This window comes from Chiloscyllium punctatum, chromosome 25 (assembly GCF_047496795.1).
Source record: "Chiloscyllium punctatum isolate Juve2018m chromosome 25, sChiPun1.3, whole genome shotgun sequence".
NCBI classification, from domain to species: domain Eukaryota; kingdom Metazoa; phylum Chordata; class Chondrichthyes; order Orectolobiformes; family Hemiscylliidae; genus Chiloscyllium; species Chiloscyllium punctatum.
The window spans coordinates 7,903,177-7,926,217 of record NC_092763.1 but is presented as its reverse complement, the minus strand read 5'-3'; positions in this window follow the sequence as shown (position 1 = coordinate 7,926,217).

The window sequence follows — 23,041 nt, the reverse complement described above, 5'->3', positions numbered from 1 at the left end:
TCAGCACTCTCCTGTCATGCAGTACAAAAGGCTGTCTCCTTGAATTGGCATTCTCACACGCTGTCCTGATGAATCCAAGATGAAAAGCTTTGACAAAATGTGTTCTTTACTTCAGCAATACTCAAGCGTAATACCCTTACTCAAGAAAGGAGTCATACAGAGTTCTAAAGTCTTAAAGCACAGAAAGAGTCCTTCAATCTATTGTGTCCAAGCAGGTAAATTTATTCTAATTCCACTTTTCAAAGCGTTTTGTGAAGCCTTGTATGCTATGACAATTCAAGTACTCATCTAAATAGTTCTTAAAGATCTTGAAGGTTTCTGCCTCTACCATACTTTCACGCATTGAGCTGCAGATACCCTCAATCATAGAATCCCTTCAGTGCCGAAACAGACTTTTCAGCGCCTCAAGTCTACATTGATGAGCATCCTACCCAAATTCAGACCCCACCCTACCTCCATGACCTTGTATTTACCATGACTAATCCACCTAATCTGCACATGCCTAGACATGATATGGGGCACTTTAGCAAGGCCAATCCAACTAACCTGGACGTACTTGGTCTGTGGGAGGAATCTGGAGCACCAGGCAGAAATCCACACAGAAACAGGGAGAATATGCAAACTCCACAGTTACCCAGGCCAAAATTGAAATCAGATTGCTGGAGCTGTGAGGCCACAGTACTAACCACTGAGTTACCATGACAGATGGGGTTAAATCAACTGGGTTTTAGACATTACCTCAAATTCCCTCTAAGCCTTCTGCTTCTTTACACCTTAAACTGTGTTTCATGGTTCTTGGCCCCTCTATTAAGGGAAAGAGGACATGCAGGTCCTTGGCCTCCTCCATCGCCAGACCATGGCAACACGATGCCTGGAGGAAGAGTGCTTCATCTTCCACCTAGGAACCCTCCAACCGCAAGGGATGAAAGCAGATTTCTCCAGATTTCTCAATTCCCCTGCCCCCACCTTATCTCAGTCCCAACCCTCGGACTCAGCACCGCCTTCTTGACCTGCAATCTTCTTCCCGACCTCTCCGCCCCCACCCCGTCTCCGGCCTATCACACTCACCTTAACCTCCTTCCACCTATCGCATTCCCAGCGCCCCTCTCCCAAGTCCCTCCTTCCTACCTTTTATCTTAGCCTGCTTGGCACACCTTCCTCATTCCTGAAGAAGGGCTTATGCCTGAAACATCGATTCTCCTGCTCCTCGGATGCTGCCTGACCTGCTGTGCTTTTCCAGCAACACATTTTTCAGCTCTGATCTCCAGCATCTGCTGTCCTCACTTTCTCCTTATTCATCCTGTCTATGCCCCTCAAAACTTTGTACATGTCAACCAGAGGTATTCATTAGATGTTAAAGTCACACAGTAACATTAATTTTTCTATTTGTGTTGACATATGCAATGTTTGGATTTGTGCAGAAGCAGAATTAAGAGAATTTGTCAATATCCACATCACTGCTTCATGATGTTTTAAGGCATAAGTTTTCTGCAGACCAGAGCATTTAAAATGGCACTATACAATAGATACATGTTTGCAACAATTTTGTTTTTAAAAATAACTGATACACACACTTTTATGTACAGAAAGCTATGCTTAAACATGCTTTTTGCAGATTATTGTTGTCACAGCTAAACAGCTACATTTTTTTTCCCAACACAATCACTGCACCTAGAATAGTTCAATCATGTGTGCTGAGTTCTGATGAAATGACACTTAAATGCAAATATTTCAAATGTAACTGTTCAGTATTGAATTATTCAACTAATAGTCTTCATTATGATGGCATCCACTTGGTTTCCTCTCATACTGTAGTTCCTGCAGTGTTAAACACATTCAGCTATAATAAATTCATTCACTCCGTTTTCTCTTCTGATTCTTTGAAAGGTTTAAAACAGCTCTCCTTCCTCTGCAGATCATTTCCCTGCATTGTAAATACTCTTTGCAGTCCCCTCCTTTCCTTATTGTCCTTCAGTCTCCTCTCAGAATCTCTTCCCACCTCCACCCCCACCCCATCCAGTTCTCCAGCCTCCTCCACTTTATAGATTCATAGAATCCCTACAGTGTGGAAACAGGCAATCTAGCCAAACAAGTCCATACCAACGCTCTGAAGAGCATCCCATTTTCACCCTCCCAACCACTTACACTCCATTTTCCTTGACAATGCACCTAACCTGCAATTCCGTGGATACTTTGAGCAATTTAACATGGCCAATCCACCTGACCTGCACATCTTTGGACTTTGGGAGGAAGCCGGAGCAGCCAGAGGAAACCCACGCAGACACGGGGAGAATGTGCAAACTTCACGCAGACACTTTGTGGGCCCTTTGCCCCCATTAGCAGCTCCTCTTTCTCTCCTTTGCATTCCCTTATCCAATTAATGTCTGTCTAATCACATTGTTAAATGTGTTCATATCTTAATTTGGTTAAGAAGAAACTGATCATTGTTATTATGTCTGAGCATATACATAGGGGGAGTCTGTGGCACTGGGTGAAGAGTAAGGTAAGCTGTAATATTTAGCAGTCAGTAAATTGTATCCAGCAGAGGAATGTGACTTGGTTTTCTATTCACAGATCATCCTAGTTTCAAATTGACATTAGATGGTTTTCTAAATGGATAAGGTGAGTCTAAGATTGTAACTTGATTTGCTTTTGAGAAGAATGGCTAAAACCAAGTGTTAGGCTGTTCCTTTTACTATTGCTCTGTGAAGCTTAACAGTATGAATTATGAAAATTTGAAGTGGCTATATGGACACAATTTATGTTCTTGACAAAGAAACCCAAGTAAGATCTTGGCCCAATCACTTCCTACTAGAATCAGGCTCACATATACTCTCAGAGCCAAAGTTTTAGGATTTGGACTCTGAGGAAGGTTTGGATAATCTATTCAAATTTATGGACAATATTTATTTTTTGAAAAGCTTTCTGACTAAATGCATGTGAATCATGGTTAGCCATTGATAAATTTGAGTTCCAAGATGGTATATGATTGAACACCATATATAATGGAATTTTATCGGCAATATGTATATCACAAAAATTCTACTCTATTATTCCCAAAACAATGTTTGCTTTTAAATAATTGAACTGTGTGAAAGTGCTAAATGTGGAAAGAGTAAAAAAGAATTAGAATAGAAATGCTTCTGGTAATTATAACAGATGATAAGAATTGGGGAATTCTAAATGAAGACAGACCACAGCAATGTACATGGTATGGTCAAAAGGTGTTTTAGATGCAGCTCAAATGACATTATGGAATGAATTATTCAAATGGAATAACAGATTTTCTTGAAATTATGCTCAACATGGAAAGGTTAGAAGGACAAGACTGTGATATTGATCAAGCAGAGGGAATTGTAATAATTATAAAAACCTTCAGCCGAGTCATGAATGTTTTAGTTGAAGATTCATTCAATAGTGTGTTGAGCAAAATGTTACCAAGAACAAAGTAAATTGAAGAAACTTGAGAGTTCTACCTGCTTCAGTTTTGAGGGGGGAGCGATACTTTTGAAATTACTAAAGCATGTGCTGATTCCCTCGTCTGCTTTCTCAACACAGATTGTTTGTGAAATGAAATACCATTCCTGTTGAGCAAGCCATGTCTGAAACAAGGGTTGAAATAAAATTGAGCATGGAACATGACAATGCATTGTTTGTGGGAAGTCAGGATGATTTAAATCTGGATATTGTTGGGTTCCCTTAAGTCCTAACTTCCCTTTTGACGGGAGGTAATGGCCTAGTGGTATTATCACTAGACTGTCTAGAGATCTGAGTCATGTTCAGGAGACCCAGATTTGCTTCCCATGATGGCAGATGGTGTAATTTTAATTCAGTAATCTGGAATTAAGAATCTAATGATAACAGTGAAGCTGTTGCCAATTGTCAGAAAAATCCATGTAATTCAATAGTATCCTTTTAGTGAATCTTAATATCCACTAAGAATGTGCTATTCTTACCTGGTGACCATCATCATCAAATCACTCCAGTGGAAGCAGGCCATTCAGTCCTATTAACCCTCTGTGGAGCATCCCACCCAGACTCACACCTCCCTACCCTACCCCTGTAATTCTGCATTACCTATGGCTATCTACCGAGCATGTCTTAGGACACTATGGACAATTTAGCATGGCTATTCCACCTAACCTGCACATCTTTAGACTGTGGAGAAACTTGAGCACCCACAGGTAACCCACGCAGACACTGGGAGAATGTGCAAACTCCACATAGACGGGCACCTGAGGGTGGAATCAAACCCAGGCCACTGGCGCTGTGAGACAGCAGTACTAACCACTCAGCTACCATATCACCCCTAGTCTGTCGTTCATATAATTCCAGCCCACAGCAATGTGGTTAACTCTTACTTAACTACCATCTTGGCAATTAATACTGACTTGGCTAGTGACAACAACATCCTGTGACCAAATAGCAAAAAAAACTCAAAATAGTAAAAGGGTGATATTGGCATCAGGAGGTAGGAGTTTAAAAGAAAATGGCTAATAATGTTGAAACTCTTCTGAAGAAGAGTGACATTGGACTCAAAAAATTAACTCTGTTTCTCTCTCTATAGATATTGCCAGAGAAGCCAAATTTCTCCAGTATTTTGTTGCTTTTATTTTAAATTTCCTCCATCTGCAATATTTTGCTTTTAATCGAGTGTTTACTTTATTTCCACTTCTCTTCCAGTTAAGCTCTTCTTGATATTTTGCTTGTCCCTCTGACAAGATTTCTGTTTGAATCTTTTTGCTTTTTCATGAGAGAGTGTGTGTTGCAAGATGGAGGATGGGAAAAATTTCTGTCTGTAAGAGCTGCTCCTGTTTTTGAGGGATTTTAGCTGCTGGACGTGATTTCCTTGAATTCAAGGAGCACCTTATATGCTATTGCATTGTTTTAGAACTTTGGAAAAAAAAGTCAAAACAACAGCAGTTTTAAAAGGGAGATGTACAGACAAAGGAAGCACATGGTGAGGTCAGTACAAGAGAGAGAGAGAGAGAGAGAGAGACAGAGAAAACCTGCACAGTTACCACTTTTGCTGTTTTGAATTCATGTGTCGTTGGACATCAGTGTGCGTCTGGGAAAATTAACAAACAGTGAAATTCACAGCTAATCTTGGAGGAACCTGTTTTTGCGAAGTTCACAACACAGAATCAGATAAGTCAATCGTTGTTTTAAGTGTGTCCAATAGAAAGGCTGCAGTAGTGAGTAGAGTGGGTTCTTCTTGATTATGTTTTTGGAGCTATGTCTCTTGATTAAAATTAAAATATAATCCATAACTATTAATTTAACATGAGGCAGTGTTTTGTCGAGGAAAAAGACGGTGTTATTTTCTGGGTCTGTAGATTGTGCAGGTGCAGGAGTGGAGTGATATGTACTTATTGTCAGATGTGGGAGTTTAAAGAGAGTTTAAGGGTTACTGCGGATTATATCTGCCATAAATGCTGTTGGATGCAAATCTTATCAGATCGAATGGATCAGTTGGAGAGATGGTTAGAAGTGATGAGAGATTTGCAACAGCAACAATATGTGATGGATGGCAGTTATAGGAAGGGGGGGGATGTCTCAGAAACAGTCACATAGATGGGTTAACTCCAGAAAAGGTAAGAGAGATAGGCATCTAGGGCAGGTGTCTTTTGTGGAGAGACTCATTTCAAACAGGTATGCTGTTTTGGAAAATGTACGGGTGAAGGATTCTCAGGGAACGTAGCACGAACAGCCATGTTTCTGGTATTGAGACTGACTCAAATGCAACGAGGAGTATGTCGACTTCCAACAGATCAATTGTGTTAGGGGATTCTCTAGTCCAAGGTACAGACAGACGTTTCTGTGGCCAGCAGCAAAAAAGCAGAATGGTGTGTTGCTTCCCTAGTGCCAGGGTCAAGGATGTCTGAGAGGGTGCAGAATGTTCTCACGGGGGAGAGGGGCCAGCAAGAGGACATTGTCCACATTAGAATCAACGATACAGGAAGGGAAAAGGTTGAGATTCTGAAGGGAGATTACAGAGAGTTAGGCAGAAATTTAAAAAGGAGGTCCTCAAGGGTAGTAATATCTGGATTACTCCCAATGCTACGAGCTAGTGAGGGCAGGAATAGGAGGATAGAGCAGATGAATGCATGGCTGAGGAGCTGGTGTATGGGAGAATGATTCACATTTTTGGATCATTGGAATCTCTTTTGGGGTAGAAGTGATCTGTACAGGAAGGACGGATTGCACCTAAATTTGAAGGGGACTGATATACTGGCAGGGAAACTTGCTAGAGTTGCTCGGGAAGATTTAAAATAGTAAGGTGGAGGGGTGGGACCCAGCGAGATAGTGTGGAAAGAGATCAATCTGAGACTGGTACAGTTGAGAACAGAAGCAAGTCAAACAGTCAGGGCAGGCAGGGACAAAGTAGGACAAATAAACTGCATTTATTTCAATGCAAGGTGCCTAACAGGGAAGGCAGATGATCTCAGGGCATGGTTAGGAACATGGGGCTGGGATATCATAACAATTACAGAAACGTGACTCAGGGATGGGCAGGACTGGCAACTTAATGTTCCAGGATACAAATGCTACAGGAAGGATAGAAAGGGAGGCAAGAGAGGAGGGGGAGTGGCATTTTTGATAAGGGATAGTATTACAGCTGTGCTGAAGGAGGATATTCCCGGAAATACATCAAGGGAAGTTATTTGAGTGGAACTGAGAAATAAGAAAGGGATGATCACCTTATTGGGATTATATTATAGACACCCCGAATAGTCAGAGGGAAATTGAGAAACAAACTTGTAAGGAGATCTCAGCTATCTGTAAGAATAATAGGGTGGCTATGGTAGGGGATTTTAACTTTCCAAACATCGACTGGGACTGCTATAGTGTTAAAGGTTTAGATGGAGAGGAATTTGTTAAGTGCTTACAAGACAATTTTCTGATACAGTATATGGATGTATCTACTCGAGAAGTTGCAAAACGTGACCTACTCTTGGGAAAATAAGGCAGGGCAGGTGACTGAGGTGTCAGTGGGGGAGCACTTTGGGGCCAGCGACCTTAATTCTATTCGTTTTAAGATTGTGATGGAAAAGGATAGACCAGATCTAAAAGTTGAGGTTCTAAATTGGAGATAGGCCAATTTTGACGGTATTAGGCAAGGACTTTCAAAAGCTGATTGGAGGCAGATGTTCGCAGGTAAAGGGACGGCGGGAAAATGGGAAGCTTTCAGAAATGAGATAACGAGAATCCAGAGAAAGTATATTCCTGTCAGGATGAAAAGAAAGGCTGGTAGGTTGAGGGAATGCTGGATGACTAAAGAAATTGAGGGCTTGGTGAAGAAAAAGGACGCATATGTAAGGTATAGATAGAATGGATCGAGTGAATCCTTAGAAGAGTATAAAGGAAGTAGGAGTATACTTAAGAGGGAAATCAGGACAAAAAGGGGACATGAGATAGCTTTGGCAAATAGAATTAAGGAGAATCCAAAGGGTTTTTACAAATACATTAAGGACAACAGGGTAACTAGGGAGAGAATAGAGCCCCTCAAAGATCAGCAAAGCGGCCTTTGTGTGGAGCTGCAGAAAATGGGGGAGATACTAACTGAGTACTTTGCATCAGTATTCACTGTGGAAGAGGATATGGAAGATATAGACTGTAGGGAAATAGATGGTGACATCTTGCAAAATGTCCATATTACAGAGGAGGAAGTGCTGGATGTCTTGAAATGGGTAAAGGTGGATAAATCCCCAGGACCTGATCAGGTGTACCCGAGAACTCTGTGGGAAGCTAGAGAAGTGATTGCTGGGCCTCTTAAGTTATTTGTATCATCGATAGTCACAGGTGAGGTGCTGGAAGACTGCAGGTTGGTAAACATGGTGCCACTGTTTAAGAAGGGAGGTAAGGACAAGCCAGGGAACTATAGACCGGTGAGTCTGACCTTGGCGGTGGGCAAGTTGTTGAAGGGAATCCTGAGGGACTGGATGTACATGTATTTGGAAAGGCAAGGACTGATTCGGGATAGTCAACATAGCTTTGTGCGTGGGAAATCATGTCTCACAAACTTGATTGAAAGTAACAAAGAAGATTGATGAGGGCAGAGCAGTAGACATCAGTAAGGCGTTCGACAAGGTTCTCAATCGGAGATGATTAGCAAGGTTAGATCTCATGGAATACAGGGAGAACTAGCCATTTAGATATAGAACTGGCTCAAAGGTAGAAGACAGAGGGTGGTGGTGGAGAGTTGCTTTTCAGACTGCAGGCCTGTGACCAGTGGAGTGCCACAAGGATCGGTGCTGGGTCCTCTACTTTTTATCAATTACATACATGATTTGGGTGCGAGCATAAGAGATACAGTTACTAGGTTTGCAGATGACACCAAAGTTGGAGGTGTAGTGGACAGTGAAGAGGGTTACTTCAGAATACAACAGGATCTTGACCAGATGGGCCAATGGGCTGAGAAGTGGCAGTTGGAGTTTAATTCAGATAAATGTGAGGTGCTGTATTTTGGGTAAGCAAATCTTAGCAGGACATATACACTTAATGGTAAGGTCCTAGGGAGTGTTGCTGAACAAAGAGACCTTGGAGTGCAGGTTCATAGCTCATTGAAAGTGGAGTCACAGGTAGATAGGATAGTGAAGAAGACGTTTGGTATGCTTTCCTTTATTGGTCAGAGTATTGAGTACAGGAGCTGGGAGGTCATGTTTTGGCTGTACAGGATATCGGTTAGGCCACTGTTGGAATATTGCATGCAATTCTGGTCTCCTTCCTATCGGAAAGATGTTGTGAAACTTGAAAGGGTTCAGAGGATTTACAAGGATGTTGCCAGGGTTGGAGGATTTAAGCTATAGAGAGCGGCTGAACAGGCTGGGACTGTTTTCCCTGGAGCATCGGAGGCTGAGGGGTGACCTTATAGAGGTTTATAAAATTACGAGGGGCATGGATAGGGTAAATAGGCAAAGTCTTTTCCCTGAGGTTGAGGAGTCCAGAACTAGAGGGCATAGGTTTAGGTTGAGAGGGGAAAGATATAAAAGAGTCCTAAGGGGCAACTTTTTCTCACAGAGGGTGGTACGTGTATGGAATGAGCTGCCAGAGGAAGTGGTGGAGGGTGGTACAACTGCAACATTTGAGAGGCATTTGGATGGGCATATGAATAGGAAGGGTTTGGAGTGATATGGGCTCGGTGCTAGCAGGTGGGAGTAGATTGGGTTGGGATATCTGGTCGGCATGGATGGGTTGGACCGAAGGGTCTGTTTCCATGCTGTACATCTCTATGACTCTATGCTCATTGATTTTATTTCCTCCTGAATATTTGACAGTGTTTACCAGAACTCACCTTCAATGCCGCATCTATTTCTTCAGTGACTGTCTCCAGTTCTACCTTAGCTGTCTCAGATTCTAACTGGAGTTCATTTTATCATTATTGAATCTACCCAAGTTGATCTTCAAGACATATAATGCTCTTGCGACTGCTGTGCCCACCATATTGAGATCTGCACTCAGTGCCATACACTGCCATATGCATGCTCTCAACCTCTTCATCAGCACCGCCTTGCAGTATTTCAAAGCTGTTCCAGTCCTCAATTCCATTTCATTCTTCATCTCATCTATGCTTTAACAAGAAATGTTGTCTCTTCCTTTCAGATGTTAAGGAACACAAGTTCCCAAAACGTGTATGTACCAACATCGATCTGACATTTTTGTCCCTTTCCCTGCCCTTGGATTCCATCTCTAATCTCACCTCATCTCACTTCTGAACAAGATTCATACTGGACTCAACATTAAGGCTCCACACATGTACCAGACCTGCTGAGTTTCTCCAACATTTTTTGTTTATATTTACGATTTCCAGCATTTTGTTATTATGTCAAAACCATAGAGCATAGACCAGTACTGGCTCTTTGGCCCTCGATGTTGTGCCAATCTTTTATTCTACTCTAAGATCAAACTAACTTACATACCCTTCATTTTGCTATCATCCATGTGCCTATCCAAGTGTAGCTTAAATGTATCTAATATGTCTGACTCTTCTACCACTGCTTGCAGTGCATTCCACACACACCCCCCCCCGACTTCTCCCCTAAACCTTTTTCCAATCACCTTTAAGTTATGCTCCCTCATTATACCTATTTCTGTCCTGGGAAAATGTCCCTGACTATTCACTCTATCTATGTCTCTCATTTTCTTGTACGCCTCTGTCAAGCCACCTCTCATCTTTCTTCGCTTCAATGAAAAAAGTCCTAGCTCCCTTAACCTCTCTTCAGAAGACATGCCCTTAAGTCCAGGCAACATCCTGGTAAATCTCCTCTGCACCTCTCTAAAGCATCTACATCCTTCCTACAATGAGGCGACCAGAACTGAAAACAATATTCCAAGTGTGGTCTAACCACAGCTCTATAGAGCTGCAGCATAATCTCATGGCTCTTAAACTCAATCCCCCTGCTAATGAAAGCCAGCACACTAGATGTCTTTTAACAACCCTATCAACTTGGATGGCAGCTTTGAGGGATCCATGGACGTGGACCCCAAGATCCCTCTATTCCTCCCCACTGCCAAGAATCCTGCCTTTAACCCTATAATTTGCAATCAAGTTAAACCTTCTAAAATGAATCACTTCAACTTTTCCATCTGGTTGAACTCCATCTGCCACATCTCAGCCCAGCTCTGCATTTTGTCAGTGTCCCGTTGCGACCTACAATAGCCCTCCACACTATCCACAACTCCACGAACATTCATGTCATTGGCAAACTTACTAACCACCCTTCCACTTCCTTGCCCAAGTCTTATAAAAATCACAAAGAACAGAGGTCCCAGAACTGATCCCTGTGGAACACCACTGGTCACCGAGCTTCAGGCTGAATACTTTCCATCTATCACCACCCTCCGTCATTTATGGACCAGCCAATTCTGTATCCAGACAGACAGATTCCCCTGTATCAATGCCTCCTTACTTTCTGAATGAGCCTACCATGGGGAACCTTATCAAATACCTTGCTAAAATCCATGTACACTTCATCCACTGCTCCACCTTCATTAACGTGTATTGTCACATCCTCAAAGAATTCAAGAAGGCTGTGAGGCATGACCTGCCCCTCAAATAGCCATGCTGACTATCTCTGATGAAGCTGTGCTTTTCCAAATAATCATAAATCCTGTCTCTTAGATTCCACTCCAATAATTTGCCCATCACTGAGTTAGGACTGACTGGTCTGTAATTCCCAGCACTATCCCAATTCCCTTTCTTGAACAAGGGAATAATATTTGCCACTCTCCAATCATCTGGCATGACTCCAGTGAACAGTGAGGATGCAAACTCACTGCTAAAAGCACAACAATTTCTTCCCTTGCTTCCCGTAGTAACCTTGCGTGTATCCCATCTGGCCCAGGTGACTTGCCTATCCTCATGTTTTTTCAATATTTCCAGCCCATCCTCCTTCTTAACATCACCTGTTTGAGTGAATTAGCCTTTTTAATGCTGTCCTCACAAACGACAAGGTCCCTCTCACTAATGAATGCTGAAGCAAAGTATTCATTAAGGATCTCCCTATCTTCCTCCAACTCCAGGCACAAGTTCCCTCTACTATCCCTGATTGACCCTACCCTCACTCTGGTTATCCTCTTGCTCCTCAGAGAAGTGTAGTATGCTTTAAGTTTTCCTTAATTCTACCCACCAAGGCTTTTTCATGCCCCCTTCTAGCTCTTGTAAGTCCAATCTTTAGTTCTTTCCTGGCTACTTGGTTACCCTCTAGAGCCCTGTCTGATCCTTGCTTCCTCAACCTTAAGTAAGCTTCCATCTTCTTCTTGTCTAGATGTTTCACATCTCTTGTTACCCACGGTTCCGTCACCCTGCCATCTTTCCTTGCCTCAGTGGGACAAACCTATCCAGCACTCGCAGCAAGTGCTCCCTAAACAACCTCCACATTTCTGTTGTGCATTTCCCTGAGAATATCTGTTCCCAATTTATGCTCCATAGTTCCTAACTTATAGCATTGTAATTCCCCCTCCCCCAATTAAATACTTTCCAATAACATCTGTTCCTATCCCTGTCCATGACTATAATAAAGTCGGGAAGTTGTGATCACTATCACCAAAATGCTCTCCCCACTATAGTTGGCCCATCTACATATTGAGTCAGGAATCCTTCCTGGACACACCTGACAAGATCTGCTCCATCCAAACTACTTGCACTAAAGAAGTTCCAATTAATATTAAGGAAATTGAAGTCACCCATGACAACAACTCTGTTACTTCTATTCCTTTCTAAAATTTGCTTCCTAATCTGTTCCTCTGTGTCTCTGTTGCTATTGGGAGGTCCATAAAAACCTCCCAATAAAGTGACTGCTCCTTTCCTGTTTCTGACTTCCACCCATACTGACTCAGTGGACAAATCCACCTTGATGACTTCCCTTTCTGCTTTTCCTGATTAGTAATGCCACTCCCGCACCTCTTTTACCTCTCTTCCAATTCCTTTTGAAACATTGAAAGCCTGGAACATCCAATAACTATTCCTGCCCCTTTGATATCAAAGTTTCCATGTTAACCATGTCAGCAGTTTGCCCCTCAGTCATTTTAATAATTAACAATCCTACTGAGAGATCCAGAGGAAAAGCAAGATGAGTACTTTCAACTGATAGAAAGGATCAGTGGTAAATATGATGTGCCTTTTTAAGAGACCCTAACAAAGTTTTAGCAATTAACTTGGAAGTATGGGATAAGGAAAAAAAGCATTTTCATCTTGCATTTCTTAGACATGACAACTTGATATAGTCAGTCCACCATAATATGTAGTAAGGACAAAAGATAACAGACAAATGGATAGGGATTAGGCTGGGAGACCGTCAGTTAGGAATTGAGCCAATGAGGGTAGTCTGCAATGATGAATTTAGGTTGTGTATGAAAATTTGAAAATTATAGTCATGACCGCAGCAGAGAAAGGGCAATGGAGTGTAAAAGAAATCATCAGGTTCTAGATGAAATGCTTCATAAAGTCCTAGCAGACCAAATTAATATCCACATTGGCATAGTCAGACCATGCAAAGAACTTGCTACCAAAGGTTTTGTCTACAGTCCAGATCAATTGACTTTTGGAAGAAATCCAAAATGTTCATTAATAGTCGGTGATCATCACTGAATTGGGAAGTTACTACAATTACCTCAATTATTTCTAAGCACTTGAATTTCGAAGCCTTGCATGCAGACAGAAAGTCATTCATTCATTCAGGCAGGCTGGAGTTTCAGAGAAACCTCAGCAAACCGTACAGAATTATATAAAAGCATTGAAATAAATTTTAGTCCTAGGAATGTGGTTTATTGAAAAATGTTGAAGGATAGAAAGAATTTAACGATCTGAGTAAAGTTACAGTTAGTGATTGTGAAAAGGAATTTCAAATCGCAGCAGCCAGTCTGTTAAAGTGCATTCCTTGAGGTTTAAAATCACTGATTGCATACTTAGAATCTGGACAAGTCGAAGAAATTTATGAGGCGCTGTGCAGATAGAAATACTGAGATGCAGTAAGAGGCCATCTATCGCAGAGGGCGACAACTAATAGTTAGCACCAAAAGTCATATATATGCCAGAGGGAACCAATGATGGAAAAAAAACATCATTATAAGCAGTGCAAGTAGGCCAACTGATAAATACAAACATTGGCTAAATGTTCCGATGACAGACTGGAAGAAAGATCCACAGTTGACAGAATTTACTAATTATCAGACTGTGTGCAGAATCATTCCACTTTTCAAGATCAGTGCTAAACAGACTGCTGTAGGTAAAGCAACTGACACGTTGAATGGAAGAAAGCTGGCCCAATCAAATATTCCTTTAATTCATCCTTTACAAGCACCTAAGACTTGCTTAAAAAACCATGCGATGATATTATTTGAAAGGACAGCATTTGTTGCCTACACCTGATTGCTCTTGAAAAGACAGCTTGCTGGGTCATTTAAAAACAGACCAAATCGCTGCAGGTCTGGAGTCACATGAATGCCAGCAGGTTTATTCCCTGAGGAACATGAGTGAACCATAAAGGCTTTTACAACATTTGGTAAAACTTTTATGATGAATATTGTTGAGACTTGTTCTGAATTCCAAGATTTTATTAAATTAAATTTCACTAGCTGTCATTATAGGATTTGAATGTATGTCTGAGAGTATAGTATTGGATTACTCAGCAATGATATTGCCATGATAAACAAGCTTTTAATCTCATCCTGCTCTTGTATTTACAATTGTGCTCCCTGGGAATGGGTTAATTTTCAAAGTAATCACTGCTGAATACAAATGACTGCCCTCAGTTTGCATGATTGTTATACAATAACATGTGATTGTACTTGAAAACAGAGTTAGGGTAATGAATGGGATTCAAAGAATCTTATGGGTACAATAGATTTCACTCATGGATCTTCTCAGCCTCCTTAGTTCTGATCAGAAGCTGAATGCCAACTTGCCATTGTGATGTGAAATGGTACAAATACTGTCTCATCCTGAAGATTATTCTTCGACTGGAAAGCTGATTAAGCAAACGCAATGGTGCGAGCCTTCGTTAAAACATCTTTAAAGGAAGTCAAGGGGCAGTTAGTCTTTTATCAAAATATGTTGTGTGAATCTACTTTCAAAAGGTTTATTCCAGGATTGCTTCAAAAGATATCTTGGTGAAGAAATATTCAGAATTTGTTGGATCCATGCACAAAATAAAAGGATAGGCTTGAACTTCCATCTCACCTGAAATTAATTATCATACACTTTGCTTGTGAGAAAACAGCTGCCAGGAATAATGTGAAAAATACAACACAAGCTGGATAAAGAACTCATTATCACCGGAAAGTTGAAGTAAATAGTATAGAGGAAGCTAGGTTTAACATAAAGGGAGTGGAATCAAAGAGTTTGCTGAGGAGTTGAGATGCAGATGGGTTGGAGAAGGCTGGTTGTGCACACAATGAGTTGAGTGGCCTGTTTCAGGCCAGTAAGTACTTTGGGATGCTTTATATTTAAAGTTGGCTTTATTGATGAGAAAACATGATTTTAGTGAAAAGTATTTATGACGACAGTGCTGAGTTTTTATTTGACAAATCAAATGGGCTTACATTACTAATCCTCACTTAAATAAGAAGTGAGCATCTAAGCTGTCCTCATTACACTAGCTTCACTTAAAAAGAATTGTAGTACATTGCTTGATCTTATCTGACCCATTGATTCTGGCTGATTAAACTACACATTCAATAGCTTGTGTGCTGAAAAATCAACAGACTCCACTCTGGGATCAATACTTTTCTTCTATGCACTGAGTGGGTGGATTGGCTTCTGGCTTTCTCATACTTCAAAATATGAATTTATTTTAGCCAATGGTCCCTCTTTGTTTGTGTAAAATGTGAGTGAGCGTTCATCTTCTTTTAATGTTTGCTGTACAGAATATTATTTTCATCTTTTGAATTAACAAAACGGAAATGTGTGAAAAACAACAGCTACCAATATTAGAAAAGGAGAAAAATTACAGTAATGAAACAGAACACATGTATGAACTGATATCAATGAAGCAAACCATATCTTAAGTATAAAATTTGGTAATTGTGGCAAGTATCATTGAGTCACATAAATGCCAGATCATGACCATCACCAATAATATACAATCTAACCTCTGCCCCTTGACATTTAATGGTGTTCCCGTCACTGAAACTCCCACTATCAACATCTTGGGGGGGTTACTATTGACCAGAAACATGAATATATGTGGCTCCAAGAGCAGGTCAAAGGCCAGGAATACTGCAGTGAGTAACTCATCTCCTGACTCCCCATAGCCTGTCCACCATCTACAAGACACAAGACAGAAGCATGGCTTTCCAACCAGAACTCTATCAACAAACACATAGACTTGGGCCCAATTTACCTCTCCCTGAGAAAAAGAACAGGAAATGACATCATCATAGGACATGACATCACCAACACCACAAAACCAAGCATATAAATAGAAAGCAGGAATCATCAGCAGTGCTTCGTCTGGAAGATCATTGACGATGTTACCGAGTATGGTGACGAAATGTCTGAAAATGAACCTTCCAGCTCATTGAGCAAGGCTACACTGACAACAAGACAGTTTTGTAATGGAATACTTCCCACTTGCCTGGATGGAATACTTCCCACTTGCCTGGATGGGTAAAGCTCCAAAAATACTCAAGACGTTTGACACCATCCAAGACAAAGCAGCCCACTTGATTGGCATTACACCCACAAGCATCCAAACCCTCCCCCACCGATGTCTAGTAACAGCAGCGTGTATCTATAAGGTGCACTTTAGAAATTCAGCAAAGACCCTTAGACAGTATCATTCACACCCATGAATTCTTCCATCTAGAAGGACAGGGGCTGCAGATATATAGGATCCCCTCCAAGCCACTCACCATCCTGACTTGGAAATATGTCACTGTTCCCTCACCTTCGCTGGGTTAATATCTTGGAATTCCCTCCCTAATGGCATCATAGATCAAGTCATAGATGGTTGTCTGCAGTGGTTCAAGAAAGCAGCTCATCACCACCTTCTCAAGAGCGGCTCTGGACAGACAATAAATGCTGGTCAGCTAGCGATGTCCACATCCCACAAATTAATTTTTAAAAATTATATCTGAACTATGCACTTTATTTCATTGACAGATAAAGTAATCAATGGCTCAACCATTTTTTTTTACAATCCTCTTGAACAACATAATGGTTATTTGCCATTTCCTAAAACAAATCTACTGTGAAAGTTCTGTCAAGATCAATTTCTCTGGTACCAGAGTTAATTCCTAAAAAGTACAATGACATCAATAATGCTGACCACATTTATATCAATTAATTAAAGTAGCCACCTGTTAAAGAAATTAAATTTGTATTTTAAGCATTTCTGGCTTCATTTATAGATTCTTTGTTATAGACATTAATTCAGCTACAATTACTCAATTGACTGGTCAAGCTTGAAAGATCATTTTCCAACTGAAACCAAATCCACTGTGAATCAACAAGATTAGTTGAATACATGCACATCAGGGATTCCAGAATTATGAAGACTGCAAAATGTACCAAATTAAATTCACTTGAAGAACAATAAGTAACTGAGAAACTCCTAGTAGTTTATTTAACTGCAATATTTTGTGTAACAACAGACCAAGCAAGCATTGACATTTGTTTTAAGAATGGTTTCTGATTAAATTACAAGATGAAATTTTCCCTTTCAGTTTAAGAAACCAGATTGCATGCAGTGGTGTATGGTTTGCCTCTGTTTTGGATCAAACGAAATCATCAATTTACAGTGACGCCAGCTTGCACATCTACTTAAAGATTTATTGTTGCACTTTTTTTTATTCTGAGCACTTGGATTATTGGTGATTTCATTTCATCCTCTGGAAACTAAGAACGTGCCTCTGACTCTTCCAATATTATAAGCAAGACTATGAAGCAGGTGGACAGGGAGAAGTTTCTGATGGTTACAATAAATAATGAAAGGAAGACTATACTGAAGATCAAGAGTTAGGTGTATTAATAATCTGACATGCTAGAAGCTTTTAATTCTCCATAGCATTATCCTGAATATCATTTGTAAGTTACTGTACTGACTGAGGCACTCAAAAGGATTATCTTCAATAAAACATGAAAAAAAAACTTGATGCAATTTAAAACAATAACCAACAAATGCAATATATGGTGAAATACCCTGCTGCAGTTTATGAATATTAGATTGAGGCTAGTCCATAACCAACTGTGATTGAATTATAAAAATTCCCCAAAGAAGTGCCATCTGCAGTAAAATATTTTGGCTCACAAATCTCCAGCTTAGAAGGAACTATAGGACTAACAAATATTTTAAAAGTGCCTATAATTTATAATATTTTCAGCTGAGCAGTTATGTAAATAATTCTCAACAATCCTTTCAAATGCTTGTGAATAATTAACTGATCCTTTTTAAATTAAAAATTCAAGAAGAACCAGGTCAAATTTCAATAATTGAATATAATGTATCACAGATATACATTGTTTTTGGACACCAGCATCAACTTTATAATTTTTTTTAAAGCGGAATATAGCTTCACTGCAGCATTTAATTATAAATATTTTAAAATGTGTGTCACCTTTTTGAGGAGTAATGAGTTGAATTCTCTATGGAGGGGGCAGCTGAGGCTTACAAAGTGTGGCATCAGTGCAATATCAGAGTGCTTGGATGATCTCTGTGGTAGGTGTTTGGAAAATGCTGTTTTACCTGTTAGCTTGCCTCAGTCATGACCCCTACTTCAGCTGTAAGAGTTTCACCAGTTTGCATGAAACGTGGGCCCAAGCCTTCCAAATGCTGGATGGTTGTGGCAACATAAACTGGAGTTTTGTATCAGCACCTTATGGAAATCCTAATGAAGGCAATTTGGAGGGAATTGCCTGAGGTGATGGCTTAGTGGTAATATCTCTGGACTGTTAATCTTGAGACCCAGGTAATGTTCTGGGGACCTGGCTTCAAATCCCGCCATGGCAGATGGTGGAATTTGGATTCAATAAATATGTGGATTTAGGAATCTAATGATGACCAGAAATTCTTTGTCAGAAAAACCCATCTGGTTCACTAATGTCCTTTAGAGAAGGAAACTGCCATCCTTACCTGGGCTGATCTACATGTGACTCCAGACCCACAGCAATATATTTGACTCTTAACTGCCCTCTGGGCAATTAGTGATGGGCAATAAAAGCTGCCTAGCCAGCGATACCCTCATCCTGTGAATAAGTAAAGAAAAAAACATTGAAACGTTCAATTGGCAATTCCCCCTTGATCTGGTATTCTCCAAAAAAAGCCCCTCAACACTGGAGAAATCAGATGTTCCTAACTATCAAGCTTCCTGCTTACCCAGCAGATGTTAAAAGATAAAAACCCTCCTTTAACACCTGGATAACTATTAAGCTGATCCCCAGTTCACCAATAGCCCATGCTTGCCAACTGCCCCATCCATCTCCTAAGACCTACCGATAACATCTGCCATTGGACCCCATCAAATGTGACACTCATCCTGCTGAATTTGATGTGCCTCAACCTGACATTACTCCCCGAGGCAACCCAATACTCCAGTTCCATTCCCTGATCTTAAACCTCGCTGACCCAACATAACCCTGATATCCCCCATTCAGATCTGGACCCCATATGGACCAGATATCCCACTGTAATTATTGAATGCTTCCAGATAATCCAAATACACAACATCAGCCACTTCTCTTTTATCAACCCTGTTTGCTGCACCCTCAGAATTCCAGCAAAATTGTCAAAGATGAATTCTCTTTCACAAAACCATATTGAGTCTGTTTGATCGTTTTACACTTCTTCAAATGTCTTGTTATTTCTTCGTAAATAATGGCCTCTAGTATTTTCACAATGACAGATGCTAGGCTGACTGACCTGTTGTTTCCTGTTTTCTGTCTCCCTCCCTTATTGAAACAAAGCATTGCTTTACTGTTTTTCTTTTATGTCTCCCCCAATCAATTGAGTTCTGGAATATTTTGACCAATGTTTTCATTATTACAGCAGTCATTTTGTTAGTGTTGAGTACAGGCCATCAGGTCTTGGTACCTAGTCTGCCTTCAGAAACAAGACTTTACCTCCCATCTGCACCTTCCTTATCCAACATTGATAAGATGACAACTTCCCAATCTATTTCTCACTTTCATTACATTGTCATCCTTTCACAGTAGCTCAGTATGTCTGCTGCACAATTAAACTTCAATATATGATTCAGAGTGCTGTCAATGGGAGCAAGGTTTCTCTGCTTTTAGATTTGAGGATTCCTGAACAGTTTCAAAACACAAGATCCCAGTCTAGCACTCTCTGCAGAAGTCATTTAAAGGTAAGTAGATGTTTTTTGATACACATCCCATGATCAGAAATAGGATTTTCAACTCTGATCAGAATTTCAAGGACATGATGTATGAAGCTAAGGTTTAGTGTGTGAAAAAATGAAATTGTGAAAAAGAATAAAGGCTGCAGTCTTCAACTCTGACATGTTACAATTTTCCCCCCGCCACCTCAGTGAGGATGCTTCATCCACTTGTGGAGGCCTTCTTCAGCTTCGGCACCCAGGTATTCGAGTGGCCCGACAGGCAAACGCATCCAGGATTGGCAGTCTTAATGGCTTTCTTTGGTGGAGGCTTCTAGTCTAGTTTCCAATGTCCTGGTGTGATGGTCTCACCTTGGTGAATCTTCAGGATATTCCATCATTCCTTAATCAACTTTCCCTGAGCCCAGGAGACATTAGTTGAACTGTGATAAACTTTATCTTAATTTTACTTTTTAAAAAAAATTTTATGTATGACTTTAGCCATTGATGTAGGCACCATGTTTGGGTGACTTATAAAGCTTTACACTTTTTTTAAATGTTAAAGTAAAGTACACATGGCAATAAATTTATATTCTATATTTTGTTGGGTTAGTCGGATTGGCTATAATTACACTAGTCCCTGCTGCTGAAAGGAGATATCAGACAAAATTAAAATGATCACCAGTCTTGATGGCTAACATAGGACACGTGTATCTAATGTCAGAACACTTTGGTGAGAGATGGGAAAATTACTCTCAAGGAAGCAATCAATGCATTCAGAAGCTCTAAAGTTATCCATCATCTGCTAATGTATATTATTGGGTGAATTGATGGTCTTTACAATATGTTGAGAGACTCTTCAGGTTTAGATAACTAAATATCAGAAAAAGAAAATAACATTTGTGAAAAACCACGAGAAAGAGCAAGGACAGAAGTTTGGTTGCAAATAGGATATCACACATGCAGAAGAAAATAAATCATGTACAGTGTGGGGAAAGCTGTCTTCTAATTGAAAGAAGCTAAATAACTGTGTTAAATAGAAAGAGGCAAAGCAAACCCACAAATATGGATGCTGAAGAAAAGCCATTTTGATTCTGCTGAATTACTCTATTCCATAGAATAGGTAAGGTGAAAGTATATTAAAAGGTATGTGACTTTTAGAACTTTGACCATAGAGGGAAGCAATCAAGTGACAATGAATTGTCAGACACCAGTGTTTCATGCAACATCTTGAGTTTTGCAGATATGTGGAAAGTGGCTCAAGATCATGACCCAACAGCAAGACTGAAGCAGCTTCCACTCAGAAACTAGCGAAAATACCAACCCTTGAAATGCCACAATATCGATGGTGAAATTACCTTGTAGCTTTAAGCTTGCAAGACAGATCTTAGAACAACCTTTAGGCAGCCAAATTGTCAGCCAAATTTAGGGAGTTCTTATATTAACTTGAATCGCACTGCACGCAGATTGAAAGAGTGCCTGGCATTTGTATTTGCTTGTGTGTATTTTAATTCCTGTTTGAAAAAAACAAGGTGACAGTGAAATTGAACCATAAGTCACATCAAAGCATCTTCTTCAAACTACTTCTAGGTCTCCAAAATATCTGCAAAGAATATTTCATTTGCAGAGATCTGGACGTAGGTAAAAACAATGACTGCAGATGGTGGAAACCAGATTCTGGATTAGTGATGCTGGAAGAGCACAGCAGTGCAGGCAGCAACCGAGGAGCAGTAAAATCAACGTTTCAGGCAAAAGCCCTTAATCAGGAATACAGGCAGAGAACCTGAAGGGTGGAGCGATAAATGAAAGGAGGGTGGGGGTGGGGAGAAAGTAGCATAGAGTACAATAGGTGAGTGGGGGAGGGGATGAAGGTGATAGGTCGGGGGGGAAGGGTGAAGTGGATAGATGGATAAGAAGATAGGCAGGTAGTTCAAGTCATGGGGACAGTGCTGAGCTGGAAGTTTGGAACTGGGGTGAGGTGGGGGAAGGGGAAATGAGGAAACTGGTGAAGTCCACATTGATGCCCTGGGGTTGAAGTGTTCCGAGGCGGAAGATGAGGCGTTCTTCTTCCAGGCGTCTGTGGTGAGAGCAGCGGTGAAGGAGGCCCAGGACCTCCATGTCCTCAGCAGAGTGGGAGAGGGAGTTGAAATGTTGGGCCACAGGGCGGTGTGGTTGATTGGTGCGGGTGTACCGGAGATGTTCCCTAAAGAGCTCTGCTAGGAGGCGTCCAGTCTCCCCAATGTAGAGGAGACCGCATCGGGAGCAACGGATACAATAAATGATATTGGTGGATGTGCAGGTAAAACTTTGATGGATGTGGAAGGCTCCTTTAGGACCTTGGATGGAGGTGAGGGAGGAGGTGTGGACGCAGGTTTTGCAACTCCTGTGGGGGTAGGGGAAGGTGCCAGGATGGGAGGGTGGGTTGTAGGGGGGTGTGGACCTGATCAGGTAGTCACAGAGGGAATGGTCTTTGCGGAAGGCGGAAAGGGGTGGGGAGGGAAATATATCCCTGGTAGTGGGGTCTGTTTGGACGTGGCGGAAATGTCGGCGGATAATTTGGTTTATGTGAAGGTTGGTAGGGTGGAAGGTGAGCACCAGGGGCATTCTGTCCTTGTTACGGTTGGAGGGGTGGGGTCTGAGTGCGGAGGTGTGGGATGTGGACGAGATGCGTTGGAGGGCATCTTTAACCACGTGGGAAGGGAAATTGCGGTCTCTAAAGAAGGAGGCCATCTGGTGTGTTCTATGGTGGAACTGGTCCTCCTGGGAGCAGATACGGCGGAGGAATTGGAAATCATCATACAAGCAAGGGAAATGGATGCACATTGCTGATTGTGCTGTTGAGAGCAGCATTCCTTGTGAAGAATATTGAGCATGCAGTGACTGAGAGAAAGGTCATCCAGATTCAATAGGAAGCAACTACTCAAAGGACTCTGAAAGTCATCAACTCAGCAGAGGCATTGAACGTGAAAGACAAGTGTCTTGCTCAAAGCAAGCGAGCAATTGCCCAAGTGCTGCAGTAAATAGTGAACTGAGGGTGGCCTGGAAGCAACAAGCCAACAGATACCTCCTCTCCCAACCCTCTTTCCCATTTATCTTATCATCATAACTGAACACTGTTTAATTCACTGAGATCATGAAAAGCTTATTAACTCACTAGAACTTGCCTCGATGATCCACCTCTATGAGCAACGACTTAAATTTAAACAATACTCTGCATTTCCGAAGAGACTAACATTAGAATTTCCAACCAGAAATGTAAAGCCTAAAT